This window comes from Rhipicephalus microplus, chromosome X (assembly GCF_043290135.1).
Source record: "Rhipicephalus microplus isolate Deutch F79 chromosome X, USDA_Rmic, whole genome shotgun sequence".
In the NCBI taxonomy this organism is placed as follows: Eukaryota; Metazoa; Arthropoda; class Arachnida; order Ixodida; family Ixodidae; genus Rhipicephalus; species Rhipicephalus microplus.
This window is the reverse complement of record NC_134710.1, coordinates 93,490,018-93,508,138: the sequence shown is the minus strand read 5'-3', so window position 1 is coordinate 93,508,138 and position 18,121 is coordinate 93,490,018. Positions and strand designations below refer to the sequence as shown.

Genomic DNA, 18,121 nt, shown 5'->3' with positions numbered 1-18,121 from the left:
CTAGAGCACCGCACGCCACATTCGCCCGACCGCCTCGAGTCCGGGACGGGCGGCGATGTGCCGATCTACTGATCCGTGATCCCTCGGTTCGGTAGCGAACGATACCGGAGGCATGCTCTTATCTTTGCCAGTGCAGCCGTTTAGGAGCGAAGATATACCTTTGAGAATAAAGCCAACATTCGGAGTGGTTTGAGCCATACGTGTTAAGTGATACGTTCGACTTCCTTCCACTGCTAGGTTCACCCATTATCAACCTCCGTTTTTCTCTCGAAAACTAATTTCCTTTTTAATGGAACGCCGATTCACTTGACTGCGAGACAAATCTATGTACTTGTCCCAGTAAACTTCGACAAATTAGAAGAATGAAATCATAAGAACAACCGCGATTGGGAAATGGTGGTCGTAATTCTTATCGCACAGCCAATACAAATGACTGAAGAGAAGCTTTCTTTTACTCTGTTTGTGCATTTGCTATTCTGCTTAACTTTGATTGTCAGGAGAAACTTCCGTACTCTACATTTGTATATAGTCTTAAATAAAAATGTAGCCTCTACTTTGTGGCAAATGCATGTTGCAAGATTCCAGTTTTTTTTATCATGCCATAAAACTCTGTCATAGTCACTTTTTTTGAATCCTTTCATGCTTTTAATTATTATATACACCCTTCGTTGATTTTCGATGTGAACTAATTGGTGGAATTTTTATCTTGTCAGATTTTTCGGACCCCTATGGTAAATGAGTCGAGGTTGTTTTGACAAGCTTATGAGCCATTACGAGAAATTTGCATAAAATTTGATTAGTTTGTGTTGTCAACGCCTCACGCAAACACCAAAATGCTAAAAAATGTTGCATATAAAAATATTGAGAACAAACAATTCGATTTTAAGCGTACATGTACAGTGCACGCAAAACATGAGAGCTTGTTGTTAAAGTGTTTTGCTTTGAAGCGCACCTAGGGAAATCAAAGACCCGTCCTTATTTTTCAATATTATTGCGTCATCAAAAAAAAATACTGCGACGAGAGAGCGATCATCACTAAAAAAATTATCTTTATTTTACTCGGAAAACGTACAGGTATATTCGTAACCTAAAAAAAGTCTAACAACCGTCACTAATGACGGGGTCACAATTTAACTCCATACGCTTGAATCCAAACGATAGCAGACAACATACGATTACCATAAAAAACTCAAAGTTTCTCGAAAAGGGCAAAGCAATAATTGTGATAGAAACATAGTTGAATGTTTTACGAAACAACACTAGCATTTTTAGGAGCAATATTAATTGTAGTAAACATGTGCTTCCTAAGTAACCAAGTTTTATGTTGCTTGGCCACAATAGATGACCGTAACAAGTCTCGTGCCGAGTGACGGCGTTGATGAGAAACGCCTCCCGTGGGCAGCGCATGCTGGTACTAAGGGTTATACGCCGTGTATCGCCGTTGGTGGTAGTTTGTTATGTGCAGAGTGCATCTATATGTGGTGAGGCCCTCCCTCGGGCGTGCTCGGAAAGATAGTGATGCAAGACACACATGGTGAAATAAATTACAAACTTAACGCCAATTATGAATTAAAGAGAGAAAATATAATATTCAATAAAACACAGGTGAACATAAATGAAACACAGTTCACTTGACGACAGCGAAAACCACCTGATTGATTTATTGATGTGTGGGGTTTAACGTCCCAAAACCACCATATGATTATGAGAGACGCCGTAGTGGAGGGCTCTGGAAATTTCGACCACCTGGGGTTCTTTAACGTGCACCCAAATCTGAGTACACGGGCCTACAACATTTCCGCCTCCATCGGAAATGCAGCCGCCGCAGCCGGGATTCGACCCCGCGACCTGCGGGTCAGTAGCCGAGTACTTTAGCCACTAGACTACCGCGGCGGGGCAGCGAAAACCACCTCGTGGTCACTAAAGTATGTTCGCAATGACACGTAGTACACTCGTGACGCAACACTCTTTCCGAACACAATATCTTAACACGTGTTGTTTTGTTTGGCTGGCTGTTTTACTGTGTGTCGTCACACAGGAGGTGAAGTCCAAGTTCGGCACAGAGAAACGCCACGAGCCACCCATTTTCACATCGAAGTGCATTCACGTTGAAGTCTCCTGTGACAATCACTGGCACATCTTCTTGGCACACCACACTGAAGTTGTCGAGCAAGAGCTTAATGATGTCGTTCCGCGAGATTCACGGAAAGATGTAGACTGCTGCGACGATGGATCTGTGCATGGTTTGATGGCACATTCATCACCACAAGTCACCTGGGGCAGCAAGTTGAGTTGGTGTGAAACACTGCGCAGTAAAAGCGTCAGCCCGTCGAAGCGTTCGTAAATGGCGACTCCAGCAGCTCCGCGTTTCTGCCATTTGGCGAAGCTGATGCCCTTGCACCCTACCAGTTCGACAGCAATGTCCATCCACGTTTCCGTAAAGCACAGTTGAGGTGCTTTACGGAAACCCCGCAGACGACATGATCGTGCGAGATATCAACGGCGTGCGTGGTCAATGGGCGTGCGTGGTCAATGGGCGTGCGTTCATGCTGCACTGTGCCAATGTGTGCGCTGACTGGAGGATGGTGACACACTTGGCGGTGATTGTATCAAGTCGATGAGTTTACAATCAGCGAAATTCGACCGACAATGTGCGATCCGAATTTTCTCTACCATGGTGAAACGTGACGTCCTGTTCTGCGTTTGTTAGAAACAGTCCTTCCAGTGTGGTCACGGGACAGGAGCAGTTCTGCAAGCACTCGTACGTACAAATGGGTATCAGCATACATACACCTTGGTTTGTTGTAGCCTGAAATGTTCAAATGTGCGCGATGGCGTTCGCCAACATACGCGGGTGAAGTGAAATTCGCACGATCTGTGAGTCATGCAGACACGGCCATAAAGGCCATAGCGGTATTGGTTTGCCTCTGCCCATAATTACTGAGAACACAGTAAAAAAAATTGCGTGGCATGCATGTGGTTTCATGAGGTACCACGCTTTTGAAATCTTTCCTCTGAGCATGAGGCCTAAATAACTTATCACAAACGGCACAGAACCTGCTAAACGGTGCATAACCACTGGACACCTAGCTGTGTCTCAAGAAGCTTGCTCGTTGGATATGTATAATCGTGCGTATGTTGTCTAGTGCATTTCACGACTGTGGCAGGGATGATCACAAAAAATCTGTTTTACCGAAAAGCTGAAGCAATGAATATGATAGCGACAAATCGCAATGTCATACCAAGTGAGGCTGGCTATCAACTTATTTATATCCAATCTCACGTGACACTACAAAACGCTAGTGTAAGATAACACGGCTGGTCCAGGTACACTTTTTGCACCGTTTTTTTTGTGTGCTGAGAGTGGAGCTCGCGGAAGCTCCCGCCTGCTGTGAGGGCACAAGCCGTGAGCTGATCATTGCCGCAATTGCGCGGCAATCATAAGTGCCGCCCCTTCTTGTTCGCTCACGAGATAATCTCGAACGCAGAAGACGACCCCTGGCCGGAAAGGCGATGTTCGCTCCGCAGAAGTGGAGGCTAGCGCAGCCTTCCCGGTCACATCTCGAGTCGTATTGCAACTTGTGTGGCTACTCTCCCGTGTTTTCTGATACAGAGATCACATTGAAACATAGCGTCGAAATACCTTCAGAAGTTATTGAAGCTTTCCGCAATAGCGAAAAAAATAGGGGACGCAATTTTCAGTAAAGCGTTGTTGTCGCTAGCAAACAGACGGCATATATATTTGGTTGGCACGTGCAGAAATAAGTGGCGCGTAATATTGCGAAACTCATCTTCTCACTTCCGTGTTTACATTTGACTTATTCTGCCTGACTTTAAAGTTTTCCGAATACCTTCAGATGTGAGTCGGTACTGGTATTCTAAAGTTTCATTTCCTGTTTTCTTTGTATCACGCTTCACTACATAAAACTGACCAGAACGCCTCTTACACGCACAGACTATAAACAGCTGCGTGTACTCACATGTAGCCAAGTTCAGAGCATGTCGTGAATGGTCGCAGATTTTGGTCTTGAAGTATGCAGTAGGCGATTGCGACCACATAAATATACAATTTAACAATGTGCTTGGTTGGGCTGGTTGGTGCTGCATGGTAGACGACAACATTGAAGCGTGAATGACGGGACGAACGAAAAGGGCCCAAACACGCTAGCGCCGTGTTTCTGTTCCCTTTTTCTTTGTTCCATCCTTCGTACTGTTTTAGTCGTCATCTACCATGGAAATACAAGAATGCATAGGGATAGTTGTGTTTGTACATGTTTCTTATCTAAGCATCTCAAGAAAGTATCTTTGTGGTTACTGTAGCCATTACCTAAAAAGAATTTGTAGACCCCATTGTTCTGCGAATGTATTAAAGCAATATTTAAGCGCACCCATGAAATCAGATTATAACAGAAAAAAATGGGGATGGCTATGATGTGTTACTCCTACAGTTATTCGTAATAGTGGTATGATATGCCATTCCATGCTTATAAAACGTTTGTGTTTTTCTTTACCAGATGCCCAAATTGATAACTAAGAGTACTGTGTCCGATGAATTAATCGCAATTTTCGGTAATACATATTTTTAGTCACAATAATAACGACATATAACAGACAATTATACCAATAAAAGTATATAGGGCATGTTAGTAGAAGTGATTGTGATGTAAATAAGAAGAAATAAGAGTGGACGAAATTATAACTTTCCGTGGGCAGGGACTGAATCTGCGACCTTTGAATAGCGTGTCCAATGCTCTACGAACTGAGCTACAACGGCACCTAGCCCCCCCCCCCCCCATCTACTTTATGGGGTGTGTATGTGAATTAAACGTAGGAGTGTAAGTCAGCGCCAGCAGTAGCCATGGCGGTGACTGTTGTTAACATCCCATACATTTTCCTTGGCATGATTGTCTGTTAGATGCCATTAATATTGTGTCTAACAAGAAAATAGAACCCTTAAATGTACAATCTTCTCTTAATTCATAGCGAGGACTTCGTTCTGGCAGTTATGAAGCGTGGAAGCTTGGGCAAGTTGGTAGGACATAACTGAATGCAGGAACAGCGCAACCTAAAAGTAGTTACTTCGTAACTACGGAAGCGAAAAAACAAGGACAGAAAAGAGCGCAGCGCTCTTTTCTGTCCTTGTTTTTTCGCCTCCGTAGTTACGAAGTAACTACTTCTAGGTTGCGCTGTTCCTGCATTCCGTTCTGGCAGACTTGGTGCCTTCAGGTAGTATATGGGCGATAATTTGTTTAAAGCGCAGATATAGGCACGTTTAAAGCGCATATATAGGCACCTGGCAATGCAGTTTACGAGATTAGATGGTAGCGCCAGCACGCACAGCCTAGCTAGTAGGCGCAGCAAAACCCAGTCTTCCAATGCGTAGTCAACGAGTAGACGCAGCAAAACCGGACATGCCCGTGCTTATTTTTTTCTTTTTTAGTTATGAGCAGGGGGTCACGGCTGATTATGTAAAAGTCCAGAAAGCCTCTTTTGAAAACGTGCCAAAAAAGGCACTGACGCTTCAGCGTGTCAGTGTGTTCAGTGAGACTTTCATTTTTTTGGTATCCCTTGTGGTCTGTACCAACAATGCTGAGGCGGCCCAAAAAACTTCGTTGCGCCCTCTGGTCCACTGTCGGGTGCCTATACCCCATAATGTGGGTGGTGGGGATTGCCGCCATGGTAGCGCACTTGTTAGAGCATCGGATGCGTTATTAGAAGGTCACAGGTTTGGTCTGCCCACGGCAAGTAATTTTTTCGTCCAGTTTTGTTTCTTCCCACTTACATTTAGGTTACTTCTGATAACATGCCCTATACTTCCTCAGGCATGATTGCCTGTTATATCTCAATAATATTGTGTGTAACAAGGAAAATGAGCCCTTTGAATGTACGTTTTTTTTCCTTCATACATGATTTGTTCTAACATTGACGGCAGCATTCGAATCCTAATAAATGAAGTTATTCAGCGCATAACCATGTCCATGAACAAGCAAAAGGGCGCCCCTTAACCAGCTAGAGCAGTGCTTGTAGAGCATCCACCTATCTTTCTAACGTATATGAAATGGAGCTATATATGCATGCACTGGCCACGAGAAGGCTCCGACACCTAACCAGAAAAAAAAACTATTTACAAGTTTGAACTCGTACTATAATTGCTAGTATCTCACTGCACATTATATGCCACACAAACCTACACTCATGTTGGTGGTTGAGACTTGAGCGCAGAGACGTTCGTGAAAATTGGATTACCACGCAATTACCACATAACATTTTGACAATGCGAGTGTTCGTCGCATCCTACCTTCAAGTGAATATGTTTTTGGTGATTGTATCACTGTAATTATGTGATCACGCGTCACGGTACAATGTGGGACTCTAGTATATGTTGACTGCGCGTGGTTTCTTTATGGGCACCTAAATCAAACTACACGTGCTTTAACACGAACACTAATTGATGGGAAACTCATGTATTCTTAAGCATGTGTCAGATCTCGTTTGATTTAATTTCGGCGAACGGGTATGTGATGATAAATTATGGGTGGTAACAGCGCACAGACTCACGGGATGAAGAGAAGGGACACAAACAAGTGCTGAATGCAGAAAAAGCTCCTGCAGATTTTTCAAAAAATTGGGATGGGGCTATAGTTCACCAGCGAAATGCCTTCATAGCATGCCTTACCGTTCCTAGACATAAAGTTAATTTTTGCTAACCATCACCCTTGTTGGACGTATAACCCAAGATCAATAAAACCGTTGCAGCGGTTGTTTGTGTCTCTTCTCTTGGTCCAGTGAGTTTGTGCGCTGTTACCGCCCATAATGTATCACCAACAGCCCAACTATCAGTCTTTAGATGTGCTGATAAAAATGAAAAAAATCTTACGAATTGATTTAGTCCTGGGTTGAGAGTAAAATGCATCACAAGGGTTTCTGAAACACCTCAACCAGAAGCTTTGCACACAGAAGGCTTCTCCTTAACGAACCTATTTCACATTAACTTCGATAACTGGGTTTCGCTGCTTGAAGTATTTGAAGCATTGTTTCGGCATTGTGCCAAATAGAAACTATGTGATGCGACCGAATCGAGCTAGATAAGCCGCGTTATTTCTAGGACGAAGTAAGATACAAATCAGTTCATACTCACTGACGTAGTATTCGTACCGTCGTGGTGGTTACATATGAAAATGCGCGCGCTGATCTGGAACAACGTTTGCCTTAAGATCAGTGGTTTAGTTACACGTGGACATCGCGCTTGTACCACAAGAGGTACTTTTTGAAAATCTTAGGTTGTTGGATGCTAGAATCTTTGATGTATATGGTGGAAAAACACTGGACATGGTGGAAATAATAGTGGACACAGTGAAACCTGTAGTAATCATAATGGCGGATGACGGCGAGAGTGGAAAATATGGCCGGATGATGGTGGTGGTGGCGAGCCCATGGTGGTGACAGTTGAAAATGCCGGCTGATGGTGGCGATGCAAAACGTGTTTGGTGGAAGTCTTGTAGAACAAACTCTATGACGGTGGCGTGATGGAACCTTTGGGGATGATGGTGACATGATGAAAAAACACTTGACAGTATGTGAAATTACCTATTTGTAGTGTTTCATTCTTGAATGCGCAGAGAATTATGTTTATTGTCAGAAGAAACCAACGCTGCTCATTATGGTTAGCACATGTTTTTTTATTCCTGCGGTGTCAACAACGCTTCAGTTTTTGTGAAGCGTACAATGCGGCCGGGAATGTTTACAATATGGGGACGTACTTACATCAATTTGAAATGCGTGATGTGTTTCTTTGTTGGGATGCGCAGAAGACTAGAGGTGTCGCTTCGGACAGTGACAGTTATAAATGTTTTACATCACCACGCAGTTGTCGAGAAATAAGTGAGATCCAGTTCGCGATTCCCCTTTCAACGGTAGACCGGAATACAGCGGTCACGTGATGTCGCCCCGCTAAAAACGCAGCTATGGCAATTCTCGCACACTCAATTACTGGAGCCGTACTTTAAGTTAGCAAAGTGCGCGTGACGTTAGTATGCATTAGCTTTTACCTTTGACATGGTTCGAGACGAGCCACAGCGAGTTTGACTTTCACCCTTCTGTAATACTACCATGATTTTCACCAAAGAGTGGGCCTACCGACAGAGCCCGTACAAGTGTTATAGGCGCTTCTAGGTTTCAGAATACACGATTTCAACGAGTAACAATTACAGTACGCATAGCCGTGGCATCATCTCACCTAAATGAAGCATTTTTTTATTGTGTAGGGCGTCCGCGCAAGAAGCGACAAACATCGATGCGACGCGGTTCCAGAACTTCCACCGAATGTACGTCTCCCTTCACCGACAGCCGCCAGTGGCATTCGCCGGCACTTCTTTGAGTCCTATGCGAAAAGACAGACTCGTCAATTCGTATGCTTATTGAAGCAATATGATAGGATAATATTTCCGGCGCACTGCATTCATTTTGGGCAAGCCGTTATGTAGTTGTTGCTAACGGTAGAGCTAGAGCAGTGTGCAGGCATGACTGCACTGTACGTTTCGCGAGAAACATCACAATACTCAATAAATTGCGTGGGCGTATCTATCGAATGATCCTAGAGGTGTCATGAAACCTGAGCAGATGTCGCCCTTTGGAATGAGCGAGAAACAGATATTAAACTTGAGAGTAACCCCCAACAAACTGCAGCGGCTCCTCAGTAAACTTTTTTTCTTGCACTTGTGAATTGTAAGAAAAGACATAGCGTAGTTGCCATTATCACAGTGGCAATCGCTAAAGGCACAAGTTGTTTGTGTTTAATACATGTGCAGGTTTTAGTTGCAGGTTCAGATCCCGTCCATCTCGAGTACGCGACAAACGGAACTGTTGAACAGTGAATTCATAAGTTGACTAGTAATTTAACATCAAACATTTATATGTCGGCACGTCGCAGTGGTTACTATGCTCAATTGGGGATCCGAAGCGTGGTCTAGGCTTTTATTTTTTACGAGTGTTACATCGCTTTCTCTAAAAGTATTTTTATTATTTTTAGTGGCTGCTCGTCACTGTAGTCCTGACGCCGTTTCGCGCTCCAGCATTGCTGGCACTCCAGCATCCACCATACGCCATCATACACCATGTGCCACCAATATTTCCAGCACCATTCCACCATTCATATGGTGGGCGTTTTTTCAATAGGGGAGGCAGAGGAGCTCGTCAGTCGTGTGCGTCTTACACTTGATGCACTTTAGTAATGACAATACGGTGCGTTATTTCTTACCTCAAGTGTTTATCACAATAGCATCGAGCGTTATTCTGGAATGATCATTCTGTTGAAGTTAATTGCATTCTATGGCCATCGCAATGTGGCCGCCGCAGCTGGAATCGAGCATGTGCGGGGGAGTTCAGCATGATACCAGCTCCTGCCAGCATGCTGCTAGCGCATGGAGCTCAGCGCCACTTGGCTAGCGGCGACTGATGCTCTCTGCGCATGCGGGCATCTGAAATACCCGCCATTGGGGCATAAAGGGCTATGGCGTTGTGCCATTAAGGATCATATTACCGTTTTTATTGCCCACGATGGTAGCTGCATATTGATGATCTAAGTGTGAAAGCGGCCGCGTGCTTTGAGTGCCCCTTAAAGAACCCGAGGTGGCCAAATTATTATGAAGTCATTGACTATAGTAATGCAATCAGACACATTCAACTTCAGAGTTCGGATCACCTCTTTTACTTACTGTATTCTTCTGCTTTAAACTTTCCAGTTCATATTTGTTATTTACAGGCACAAATAAAATAACTGCTACAAATGTAGAAGACGTCATCAGTTTTCGCATCGAAATCAGTGCATATGCTAGATTAAATTTTTCCACCACACAGATGCCATTTCGAAAAGTTTTTCTCTGCGTCCGCACAAAAGCTTAATCCAGCATTTCCTATTAAACATAATATTCACAAATTGACCTTAAGTTAGAGCAGAATTTGCCTGAGTCAATTATCACGAGGCAGTGATATCAACACATAAGAATGAACACAGATTGAAGGTCTTGGTATTAAAGATATAGCAAATAATAGTGACATAATGGAACTTTAATTAGAAGAATTTGGGCCCGGCAGCACAGCAAAATCAGAGTCAAAACGACAACGGTGAGGAGAAATGAAGTTCACCACAGCGATTACAGAAGAACCACTTTCATTGCGACACTCTACAATCATGAAAAATTGGGGAATCTGAAGGACTCCATGTTTTTTCAGTCACCATGATATCAGAGAGAGAGAGAGAGAGAGAGAGTAAATCTGCGTGAAAGAAAGGCAGGGAGGTTAACCAGAAAAAATTTTTCTATTTGCTACCCAGCTCTGGGGAAGTAGTAAAGATAATATAGAGAGATCAGAAACACAAAAATAGAGACTGTAACAAGCGCCTTTAAAAAGAAAGCAAAAAAAAGAAAACAAACACGGACACCATATATCAAGCGTTAAATATATAAAGCAAGAAAAAAACTGCGAAATCGTGAGATTCGGTTTGAATATTCAAATAATTACGAAAATGAAAATTAAAGAGGATGCCGAGATACCTTGGCGGAGAAGGAAGTCGAACCCACTCTACCCCCATACCGCATGCGGTGCTTTACTAATCAAGTTACCAGGATGCAATCTCTCCAGTCACTTAACTTTGGTTATTTCTGGGAAAATTAATCTCTTGCTGTGTAACCACTGCGGCCGATGGCCAAGCTGGTGTAACGGGAACGCCTTCAAATGGTATTATATACATTAGGAAAAAGAAAAGAAGTTGGTATTGACTCGTTTGTAGCACAAAGCTACAAAGGAGATCCGTGCAAGTTTAGCATTATTCTTAGTTGCGAAAATTTTCCCTTACCAAGGATTCAAACATGGAACCAGTGCTTTTTTTGCGAGATGGCTGCTCTAGCACGCGAGCTAACCTGCGAAGGCCAATAGATATCGCATCGCAAAAGCAAATTAACCGGAAACCTGAAGCACGCATTTAATGATTATGGAAAAGTAGTTCTACTGAATATATGAGAATGGATAAAGACTAGCAAAAAATAAATTTATTTGAAGGTTTGCCGTGCGAACCTACATACAACGGATATCCATGTGCTGTCGTCCTGATTAGCTACCAGATGGCATACAGCGGTTGTATACCCTAGAAAGGCGGATGTCCCAGGTTCGAATCTTGGAGCAGGAGAAATTTTACAGCAAAGCTAATATGCTCGATGTTCGCCGTGTATTGTATGTAGAAAGTGCTCACTGTGATAAACCAGCATGCGCAGAATTACCACCCAAGCAGTTTGTACGGATGTTTAACTCGAGAAGCTGCAACATGCAGCCCCTAATAGTGGTTTGCCGCCCATGTTTTCCTGTTAATTTTTAGTTGACCAGTGGCTCGAGTAGTGGGACTTGCCCTATTCCGCACTGCATGCGGGTTAAAGAAGTTTTATAGCAGAGGAATTAAGTGTGAGGTTAGCTTTTGTCGCAGATAGAAAGAAAAAAAGAATAAATAGAGAGAAAGGGAAGAAAAAGTGGGAAAGATAGAAGGTGAGAGTACTACACATTGACAGAGAAAGCGAGGGAAAAATATGGAGACAGAGAAATAAAAACGTAGAATGAAAGAAAGTGAAGACACAAAAGAGATAAAATACAGAGAAACCAATAGCAATAAAGATAAATAGATAGAAAAACACCGACTGGGAAAAAGTTATACAAGGACACAAGCATAGCCATGTACAGTACAGTATGACAATGAATGAGAAAGAGACAGCTGAGAGGGTAAATGCCCTACCAAGTCAGGATGACCTAGGTGCCCACACGCTCTGCTGTCACGCAGGCTTCGCGCAAGCTTCGCTCACTTCGCTCACCAAGCCATTGCGGTATCTCCAGCAAAGACTTCGCTGATGAAGCAGCCAGAAATGCACACGTACAAACAAACGATGTTTCTGTACCTTTATCTAGGATTGACGCCACTAGATACCTAAGTAAACTGGCGCAGAACATGACACTCCAGAAGCGGCAGTCATTGCAGTGCGCACATCATCGATTGTATTGGCTCGACCCATCTCTACGACTGCGGCTACCCTCTGGCCTTTCCAGGGAGGAAGGCACAGTGTTGTGTCGTCTGCGTCTGGGCGTAGCCTTCACCAATGCCTACTCAATTAGTATTGGGATGGCCGACAGCGCGGAGTGCAACGACTGCGCCGCCGATGAGACTATTGAACACCTCTTATGTTACTGCCCGGCTTACACAAACGAGAGGCTTCACCTGCGCAGTGTCCTAAATAAACTGGACAAAAGTGATTTCAAGGTTGAGAAAGTGTTAAAACTATGGCACTGCCCATCCCGATTCCGAAAGGCAATGAAAGTGCTGTTGCGCTTTCTCAAAGACACCAGCCTGTTTCATCGTTTGTGATGTGAAACTGTTACGAATTAGCGCAGTCGGTGACTTTTTTCTCTTCCTCTATAACTTTCCTTCCCCCTCTCCCCTTCCCCAGTGCAGGGTAGCCTACCAGGGCTTAGCCCTGGTTAACCTTCTCACCTTTCTGCTCATTTTCTCTCTCTATCTTAAGTATCTATTTTGTTGCCCGCATTGAATTGATGCGCCTTTTTAAGATTCTACTTTAAAAAAGCATCCACAGCATTCTCTTGGCCTCATTCGCCGAATTAAAAAAATTAGTTCACACTTTTTAAGACAAATATAAAAAATTGGACCCGTGATAGTGTCGAAGACTGTTATTCCATGGAATGTCGAGGATACATAATGCTGTTTATCGTTTTCTTGCACTTTGTTTTTTTGCATATCGTATTTTATACAATCGGTAGCTTTTAGTACGACATTATATTATAAACAGTTTTACTTCCATGTGCCCGGGTACATAGCTATAACTTTTATGCAAATACAGGCTAAAGCGTGCGACAGCAAAGCAGATGCCTCTACGGAGATCAAGTTGGCCTTCCTTTTTGTAGCCGAAGACCACTTAACGAATCACGCGAATGCACAGGTGCAGTGTCGATAAAGGATGCACATGTTTATATGTATGAAATGACCCTAACCATATGAGTGTAAGCTGCTATGCAAATGAAACTGTCGGGTGGAAAGAAATCGTCATTAGCGTCATTATCGCTGTGGAGTAAATCGCTGAACTTAAAGGAATACCAAAAAATTATACACCATGAACTATTTGGTGAAACGCATTTGTAGAAGCGTTACATAGCGTGCGTCGCATGACATATTCTCGTAGGGTATGGTAGGTGATTCACTTCTGTAATGTACACTACTGTACGGCCAACCATGACCCCCAATTAGGCATGCACAACAATAATGAACGCCGGAATACCGCGACTCGGCACTATACAGGTCGACTTTTGTACACGTTAGTAGGAAAAACACAACGATGATTGTTTATAAATGCCAGTGCAGAGAAGTCACGTTCGACCGCATTGCAACCGGGCTCGTGACTTCAGCGCTTGGGGAATACGCTCTCGGAAAGGCTGCAGCCCTTGGGCCACGCTTATTTTCCGGGTGGATGCATATGTACATGCCCATGTTTTCACCATTACAAGCACAATCTGATTGCATTCACATTGGTTCTTATCGCAGAGCAAAATCATGGCCGAAAGACTTATTAAAAGACGCTAAATATTTGATTGAAGCTGAAAGGCAGATGACAGGAGTCCGGTTTCCGTCACTAAAAGACAAAAGAAGAGCGAATGTAAGACACCGAAAGTAACGAACATGAGCTGTGAGCAAAAAATGCGGCGCATTGATTGAGAAAATTATTGAGTCAGGCGAAGCAGATAAAATCACGCACCATGAATAAGTCCAGCTCTTGTATCACTCTCCATAGCAATCCTGTTTTGATTGAAGCGAACATACTCCTCGGGTCAGGTCATCATCGAAAGGAAATGAGAGATAAGCGTTGCTGTTGACTTCTGCAATCGTGATCAAACTTTCATTATATTGTGGACCGTCGAGCGTATATATGCGAACACAGGGTGGCTCGGTTAAAAAAATGAAGCATCGAATGAGTCCCCACAGACACCGTCTGTCTCCCGAGCAGTACATTATTTGAGGTACCTACTGTGTGCTCATATGTGCCATCGATGTCATTAAAGATTGAAAGTGAGGTTGTGTTGAATATGAAATATGAAAAATAGAATTTTTTTTAATGAAACAAGTTTTTCTTGCGTGCTAAGTATTCAAGGCAACTTTAGAGTTGATGAGTTAAAATTTAACCTTGTAGAGTAAACAAGCACGCAGGATCACACTATAGGGATGCAGCCTGCAACCACGATGTTCTTTCGTGGAGGGGGGTTCAGACCCTCTTCTGTACAAACAAACACTCACACACACAGACGCATGCGTACGCACACACACACACACACACACACACACATACATACATACATACATACATACATACATACATACATACATACATACATACATACATACATACATACATACATACATACATACATACATACATACATACATACATACATACATACATACATACATACATACATACATACATACATACATACATACATACATACATACATACATACATACAGCCCCGCCATGGTGGTCTAGTTGCTAAGGTACTCGGTTGCTGACCCGCAGGTCGCGGGATCAAATCCCGGCTGTGGCGGCTGCATTTCCGATGAAGGCGGAAATGTAGGCCTGTGTACTCAGATTTGGGTGCACGTTAAAGAACCCCAGGTGGTCGAAATTTCCGGAGCCCTCCACTACGGTGTCTCTCGTAATCATACGGTGGTTTTGGGGCGTTAAACCCCACAAATCATCGTCATCATACATACATACATACATACATACATACATACATACATACATACATACATACATACATACATACATACATACATACATACATACATACATACATACATACATACACGCACGCACGCACGCACACACGCACGCTACACTTAAACGTACACAAGCTTGTTATGCCCACTGCGAAAAACTGCAAGGACTTCCTATACCATACAAAGAGTGTAATAAAAAAGATGCATAGAGTGCGTAGTGGGACCGAATATTGTAGTCAGTTTACATCCCTAACTGACTGGGTTTTGGTTGTTTAATGGCCAAAAATCTTTATTACTATTGTTGTTCGACGTGTTAGCTTTCACTTTAAGTATGGCCATTGTCTCGTGTTGCACACATTCTTTGATTAAGTAATGACGAGTTTGGAGTTGCAAAATAAGCGTACACATCATTCCTTTATTGCCAACTTGGATGGCTATAGCCATCACATTTAGTTAAGTATAGCGTTAGCAGATCTAAATAGAAGTTTCCGAATACTACTTCACTGAAAAGGAGGGAGGGGAAACTTGATAAAGATACAGTTGTGCTTCGTAGCACTGTGAAAATAAAGTTGAAATCTCTAAAAATACGCCCTGAAATATGTATTCTTTGCACTAAGAAAAGAAATAGTAACGTTGTGACATTTACTAATGTACATATTCTTGTACACATTCTTGCGAATGTATTCTATGCGACAGTAGAAATCTCAGGAGGTTCTGACACTCACTATTTTATGGCACCCTTGCGCATAACGAATTTCGAGCATTTGTCGCTAACTCCATCCCTGGGGCAATCACCTAGCAGCTTCCAAGGGCTGACTTATCGGCCCCCCGAAAGGCACCACAAAAGAAAAAAAAAGTTGGGACACTGCAACTTTCACAAGATGTAACGTTCACAAGCTTGTCACTTTTTGAAATTTTCGACACACGCGCTCTGTTGGCGCTGCGATTTCATGTTGCCATTTGAAGGTGGTGGCACGTGCCCTATTAGGAATTCGTTTGTGACAGCATAACTGACATCTACCTCAAAGAGTGTTCATGAGATCATCTTTTACTGTTCATCCCACCAAAAATAATTGAAAATGAATAGTAGTGCTAATTTTTTAAAAGAAGGCCGTGATTTTGTAAAGTGAAATTGAAGAACCTAACTCAATTTTTGTTGACCGTGTTTTCGTTTATTTAGGTGAAATTAATTTAGCTTCTCTACTGTCTGCATTATAAGTGCGTCGCTTTAAAATTGGCGTTGCAACACGTTAGCAGTTTTCGTTTTTTTGTTATAGAAGGCACTGCATCTAAGGGTATTTGCTGTGGGCCTGCTAAGACCGGTGCGTATAAACAGTTTGCACGTCGACAGTGATGCACAATCTGCAAGCTATGAACCGAATAGGCATCAGTGACCGCTCTGAAACGTGTGGCTGTTCGTGTATAATTAGCGGATATAATCCGAAGGCATGCACAATCCGGGTGCAAGTTTACGAAGTAAGGCACTGTTACTTTTTCTTAAAGGCAAAGGAAATTGTTGGCTGCTATATTGACGCTTTGAAAGTAGTTTTCATGAGTGTAACGCCGCTGGTTTTGTGCACTTAGTGGCTTGCCTTGCCTTGTGTATGTATAAGACAAGGCAATGCGGCACCTAATAAACTGAGATGTTATTGCTATGTGATACTCTTATTTGTCATTTTTTAGACTTTTACAGCATTGAACTTGATTACAATGCCAAACCTGTATGCAGAAAGTTGAGCTGGTTTGTAGGGACTCAAGGGAAAGCTGCAAGGCGTGTAAACACAGACACAATAGAAGAAAACCAGCCAACCCAAACGTTGGTGTCGTATAAAATTTTGCGTGGTCCAGTCGTTCTTTGTTCTGTCTGTCTTTGCCCGCCTTACTTTCTTGTCATAGTGCAATCTTTATCTCTTATGTTTAACATACTCACGAGCCAAGGAGGAGCCGCGCCTTACTGTGCTTCACGGAATGCTTGAGCTTTATACAGATAAATTATTCCTGTAAAAGAAAGGGTCGGGGTGGGGCTTGTCAAGGGCCCTTTTGACGTTAGCCGCCTGTCAAACCTGGCCGATCAGCACTATATTGTAGGCCAGGCCAGAACTCGACTTTTGTCGAGCCGCCCACTGTATACCAGCGTGTGAGTCTATGCTGCCACTTTTTTTTTTTGCAGGCTGTGGAGTTGTTTCGAGCATTCTTAGGTAATACGGTGAAGTGGAGAACTTCCTGCGCACGAAAGGTAAGAATCTCGATAGCATCACATCATTATTAAGTAATAGCAAAAAAGAAAAGTTCAATTTTAAAATGAAAGTGTTTTATTTGGCAGCACAGCATTTACCGTGTAGGCGCCGTGAGCGTCAGAAGTTTATAAACCGCGAGACGAAAGCAAACATCCACGCATCTCCGCGAAGTGATTGATGACGAGTGGGCGAATTTACTTCTTAAAGTCTAAGGTCCTTAGTGTGTACGTGTACGTTGAAATCAGCCGCCAGCTAAGTATAAAGCGTTCGCGCTTTCAGATGTTTTATTATATCGTTCTGTCACAATTATGATAAATTTAGTGCATTGTCAAACCCTTTTTTTGTGTCTTACATATGTTACCCGAGCGTTGTCTCATATATTGTGAATTGAGCACAATTGAGCACAACATTGCAAGGCCCACTCGTTAAGATTCATCTGTGAAGACACACACCCTCAAGTGTTTTAGTGTTCTGCGCTTGCTTGCATTCTCTGTTGTGCGTGAAGTTGTTAGGTGCGTTTTATCGTTGGTGAACCTCATCAGCGCAATGTCCACCGGGCAGCGGAACGACGCGAATTATACTTAACGCCGACTGCTTTCGTCGGTAGCTCTGAAAACGTCGTGCTGTGCGAGGATGCAGTAGCAGCAGACGTATACCTGGTGACCCGTGTGTTCTAGATAAGAAACAAGAACAATGGTTTGGAATGCACAGTTCACTGGACTTTCATCCATCAGTATTCCTGCAGCCCGGTTTCCTTCTTGAGCAGAGCATGAAGTGCCTATTGTTCGAGTTATTGGTGAGCAGATTGCCAAGTTATCTATCATGCTACCAATCGGATATCTTCATTCACATAAGTAGAGGTAATTTACCGGACCACATTCCAAAAAAAAAAAGAAAAACATGTATCGCAGGGATTCTCCGCATACCTTTCATTCTTACTACCATTTTGTACAGTGTAATAAATTTTAGTTAGTGTGACCATTGAATAAAACTAAAATGTCATCACTTTGGCAGGAGGCGTCATTTCTTCCGGTTAAAATAGAAAATCACAAGCATTGTGCATG

General features: G+C 43.0%; 1 long non-coding RNA gene across 1 annotated transcript in view; it reads left to right on the top strand.

The window, feature by feature from the left end:
* The window catches only part of LOC142775657 (uncharacterized), a 320,531-nt gene extending 303,474 nt beyond the window's left edge, over window positions 1-17,057 (top strand). Inside the window, exon 3 of the long non-coding RNA XR_012886900.1 lies at window positions 16,991-17,057. This is a non-coding gene — a long non-coding RNA (uncharacterized LOC142775657). The remainder of the gene's footprint in view (window positions 1-16,990) is intronic.
* The last annotated feature ends 1,064 nt before the right edge of the window (window positions 17,058-18,121 follow it).